Source organism: Musca vetustissima, unplaced genomic scaffold, assembly GCF_032173495.1.
Source record: "Musca vetustissima isolate MV318-11 ecotype Yass unplaced genomic scaffold, APGP_CSIRO_Mvet_v1 utg9216, whole genome shotgun sequence".
Classification (NCBI taxonomy): Eukaryota; Metazoa; Arthropoda; class Insecta; order Diptera; family Muscidae; genus Musca; species Musca vetustissima.
Window position 1 is genome coordinate 39,961 of NW_026885436.1, and position 6,000 is coordinate 45,960.

A 6,000-nucleotide genomic window follows, 5' to 3' on the forward strand; every position below is an offset into this window, starting at 1 on the left:
AGTCACCTGGAGTAGCTACTTTCAACACCCATTGAAATAATGAGCTGATTTGCGTTGAGGCGTCGGGTTAGTTGCCCACACTCGGTTGAATCGATTGAAGAATAATAAAGCAGCAGGTACCGATGGATTGCCAGCCGAACTATTCAAGACCGGTGGTGAAGCATGTACCAACTGATTAGAACAATTTGGCTAGAGGAATGCATGCCCACTGATTGGAACTTCAGCATGACCTGTGCACAATATGGAGACAAGACCAGGTTTGTGCCAACTATAGAGGAATAAGTCTCCTTCCCATCGTATATAAAGTGCTATCTAGCGTGATGTGTGAACGATTAAAGTCAATGGTCAATGACATTATTGGACCATACCAATACGGCTTCAGACCTGGCAAGTCCACCATTGACCATATTTTCACTCTGCGTCAGATCCTGGAAAAGATCTACGAAAAACACATCGACACATTCGACCTATTCGTCGACTATAAAGCCGCATTCGACGGTCAAATCCGCTCAGAGAAGTTTAAAGTCATTTCTGCTTTCGGCATTACTGCAGAATTAATATGGAACTTTGACTGACACAAGGTCAGCTGTTAAAGTCAGAAAGAACCTCTCGGTGTCCTTCAATATTGAACGAGGATTCAGACAAAGTGACAGTTTATTGTGTGATATATTTTAACATCCTGCTGGAAAAGGTCATACGAGAGGCAAAGGTGAAGATATGACACTCTGTACAGTAGACAACACAAGTTACTCGCCTACGTCGACGACATCGAAATATTTGGTCGGACAAGTGGTAATAGTCGTTTTTGAACAAATTGAAAAGGAAACTGATAAAGTCGCCCAGTAAACTCGGACCAACTGTGGAACTTGAAAACTACAGTTTTGAGGTAGTGAACGATTTTATATACCTCTGTGCCGTCATAAAAAAAACTTATGACATCAGTTTTGAAATTAGGAAATGGATAAGGAAAGGATAATGTTGACCAACAGATTCTACTATGTTCTGTCACAAGCCAACCACCTCAGAGGTGTTTAAAGCCATGTCTGCGTTCGGCATTCCTTCAAAATTAATACTGCTATACAGGATAACTTTAAGTGACACACGATCAGCAGTTAAAGTCGGAAAGAACCTATCGGAGCCCTTTCAATGCCGAATGAGGATACAGGCAAGGTTATAGTTTGTCGTGTGACTTTTTTTACGCCCTGCTAGATAAGGTCATACGAGATGCAAAGGTGAACAGAAATGACACTCTGTAAACTAAATAACACGTATTTAGACGAACATTCCGAGAAGAAATTGTTAAGGAGTCTGGAAGTAAATGGCGAGAATCAATACGCAAGACGCCCAATAGACTCGGACCAACTGTGGAACTGTGGAAAGCTACAGCTTGAGGTATCCAGTGATTTCATTTACCTCGGTACCGCCATAAATAAAACAAATGATATTTCTTTTGAGTTCGGAGAAGGATAGTGTTAGCCAACATATGCTACTATGGTCTAAGTAAGCAATTCAGAAAAAAGGCCAGATCAAACTCACACACAAACCCTAAAAGACGATGATACTACCCGTACTGTGTATGGATCTGAAGCATGGATACTTGGAGTGTTTGAGAGAAAAATTCTCCGAAATATTTATGGACCGACCTGCGTCGTTGGCGAATATTACCGTCGAATGAACTATGGTAGAAGTACCATATATTCTCGGACATCGGCATAGTCAGACGTATTGAACTGCAGCGACTACGGTGACTGGGTCATGTCGTGCGAATGGATAAGGATGTCCCAGCTCAAAAGGCATATAAAAGCAAGTCAACTGATGGTTCACGCAGAAGTGGAAGGCCACAAATTCAATGCAAAATATCGCCGTCGAATGAACCATAAGCTGTACCATCTATTCTCGGTCATCGACATAGTCAGACGTATCGAAATGCTGTGACTACGGTGGCTAGGTCATGTTGTGAGAATGGGGATGGGGATGCCCCAGCTTAAAAACGAGCCAACTACTGATGGTTCAGGCAGAAACGGAAGGCCACGAATTCAAAGCTTGGTCTTTAAAACAGGAAAAATTGCACACAAGATCGATGCGCCTGGAAATATATTTCTAAGTACGGCTTATGGATTAAATATTCTGTCTCAAGCCGACTAAGTAAGTGTGAACAGTACCTTCTACTAAAGATCACCAGTAGAATATAGATGACCTGATCTGCATTCCATAGCAAAATAACAGGTCTTCACCTATGGAAGACATGATTAGAATACCAGTGGGAGGGATTATTATACCCTCCACCATAGTATGGAGGGTATATTAATTTTGTCATTCCGTTTGTAACTCATCGAAATATTCATTTCCGACCCTATAAAGTATATCTTGATCAGGGTAAAATTCTAAGACGATCTAGCCATGTCCGTCCGTCTGTTGTAATCACGCTATCTTCTGAAGGAACTGAGATAGGATGCTGAAATTTTGCATAGGGTTGTCTTTTGTCTGCAGGCAGGTCATGTTCGAAGATGGGATATATCGGTACACGTTTAGACATACCTCCCATATAACTAGACCTCGGATTTTGCATATTTGCATATTTTTTAATAATGAAGATATCGAAATTCTGATTGGACACAAATTCGTTTCAAAGGATTTAGAATTATTTGAAGGGTTCATATTTTTTAATTTTTTGCATATTTGCATATTTTGCATATGCACGAGATATGCAAAAAATATGCAAAATATGCAAAATATATGCAAAATATGCAAAAAATATGCAAAATATGCAAAATATATGCAAAATATGCAAAAAATATGCAAAATATGCAAAATATGCAAAATATATGCAAAATATGCAAAAAATATGCAAAATATGCAAAATATATGCAAAATATGCAAAAAATATGCAAAATATGCTAGGTCGATATGAAATAAATATGCAAAATATATGCATAAAATATGCAAAATATAGGCCATATATGCAAAAATATGCAAAATATATGATAAAATATGCAAAAATATGCAAAATATGCAAACATATGCAAAATATGCAAACATATGCAAAAATATGCAAAATATGCAAAATATATGCACAATATGCAAAATATATGCAAAATATGCAAAATATGCAAACATATGCAAAATATGCAAACATATGCAAAATATGCAAAATATATGCAAAATATGCAAAAATATGCAAAATATGCAAAAATATGCATAATATGCAAACATATGCAAAATATATTGAAAATATATGCAAAATATGCAAACATATGCAAAATATGCAAAAATATATGCACAATATGCAAACATATGCAAAATATGCAAAAATGTGCAAACATATGCAAAATATATGCAAAATATGCAAAATATATGCAAAATATGCAAACATATGCAAAATATGCAAACATATGCAAACATATGCAAAATATGCAAAAATATGCAAAATATATGCAAAATATGCAAACATATGCAAAATATGCAAAAATATGCAAAATATATGCACAATATGCAAAATATATGCACAATATGCAAAATATATGCAAAATATGCAAAATATGCAAACATATGCAAAATATGCAAAATATATGCAAAAATATGCAAAATATGCAAACATATGCAAAATATGCAAACATATGCAAAATATGCAAACATATGCAAAATATATGCACAATATGCAAAATATATGCAAAATATGCAAAATATGCAAAATATATGCAAAATATGCAAAAATATGCAAAATATGCAAAAATATGCATAATATGCAAACATATGCAAAATATATGCAAAATATGCAAACATATGCAAAATATGCAAACATATGCAAAATATGCAAAAATATATGCACAATATGCAAACATATGCAAAATATGCAAAAATGTGCAAACATATGCAAAATATATGCAAAATATGCAAAATATATGCAAAAATATGCAAAATATGCAAAAATATGCATAATATGCAAACATATGCAAAATATATGCAAAATATGCAAACATATGCAAAATATGCAAAAATATATGCACAATATGCAAAAAAATATGCACGGTGTGCTAGGTCGATATGCGAGAAATATGCAAAAAATATGAAAAATATTGGCAAAAATATGCAAAATATGAGCAACATATTTCACATATGCAATTATTTTAATCAAAAAAAAAAAAAAAAAACAAAACAAAAAAAAAAGATTTTTCATGGTAGTTTTCGAATTTGTGTGCTTTCTTTGTTTTTAACCTATAGAAATCTAATTTTGTATGTATGCGTTTCATGGTTCAACTGTTAGATTTTTGGGGCATTATGAAAAATTTGCTAAATATATGTATAAAACATGCAAACATATTTAACCGTTATATGGCGATATACTAAAACGTGGACCGATATATCCCACTTGCAATACCAAACATCCTAGGAGTAATAATAATATATGTGCAAAATTTCAAAGTTCTATCTTTAATAGTGCGACCTAGCATACCGTGCATATTTTTTGCATAATTTGCATATTTTTGCATATTTTTGCATATTTTTGCATATTTTGCATATTTTTGTATATTTTGCATATATTTTGCATATTTTTGCATATTTTGCATATGTTTGAATATTTTTGCATATTTTGCATATGTTTGCATATTTTGCATATTTTTGCATATTTTGCATATTTTGCATATTTTGCATATTTTTGCATATTTTGCATATGTTTGCATATTTTGCATATTTTTGCATATTTTGCATATTTTTGCATATTTTGCATATCGACAATGCATATTTTGTATATTTTTTGCATATATTTAACGCATATCGACCTAGCATACCGTGCATATTTTTTGCATATTTTGCATATTTTTGCATATTTTGCATATTTTTTTGCATATGTTTGCATATTTTTGCATATTTTGCATATTTTTCATATTTTTGCATATTTTGCATATTTTTGCATATTTTGCATATGTTTGCATATTTTGCATATGTTTGCATATTTTTGCATATTTTGCATATTTTTGCATATTTTGCATATGTTTGCATATTTTGCATATATTTTGCATATTTTGCATATGTTTGCATATTTTGCATATGTTTGCATATTTTGCACATGTTTGCATATTTTTGCATATTTTGCATATGTTTTGCATATTTTGCATATTTTTGCATATTTTGCATATTTTGCATATTTTGCATATTTTTGCATATTTTGCATATGTTTGCATATTTTGCATATTTTGGCATATTTTTGCATATTTTGCATATCGACAATGCATATTTTGTATATTTTTTGCATATATTTAACGCATATCGACCTAGCATACCGTGCATATTTTTTGCATATTTTGCATATTTTTGCATATTTTGCATATTTTTTGCATATTTTGCATATTTTTTGCATATTTTGCATATTTTTTGCATATTTTGCATATTTTTTGCATATTTTGCATATTTTTTGCATATATTTTGCATATTTTTTGCATATATTTTGCATATTTTTTGCATATTTTTTGCATATTTTTGACATGACCCCAAATATCGATCAATTAAAGCATGAAACGCCTAAATACAAAATTTGAGTCCAATCGGATAAAGCATAAAAAATATGCAAAAATCCGAGGTCTACATATAACAGTACCCCCCAATTTTCGATATTTTGAGGTTCTTGGGCGCGTTTTTCAACCGAATACGCTGAAATTTGGTACATTGGGTTCCTATTGGGTACTTAATTTCTCCACAAACATTTATAAGTATAACTCCACTTTTTCTCGTAGCCCCCATACAAGGGTACCTCCTAATTTTCAATATTTTGGTGGTTTTGGTCGTATTTTTACACCGAATTGGCTGCAATTTAGTATTTCGAGTTCTTAATAGGTACCAAATCTATCCACAAAAAATTATAAATATAGGTGAATTTTTTCGGATATCCCCCATATAAGGGTACCCCCCAATTTTCGGTATTTTGGGGTTTTTGAGCGCGTTTTTCAACCGAATACGCTGAAATTTGGTACATTGGGTTCTTAATAGGTTCCAAATCTCCAC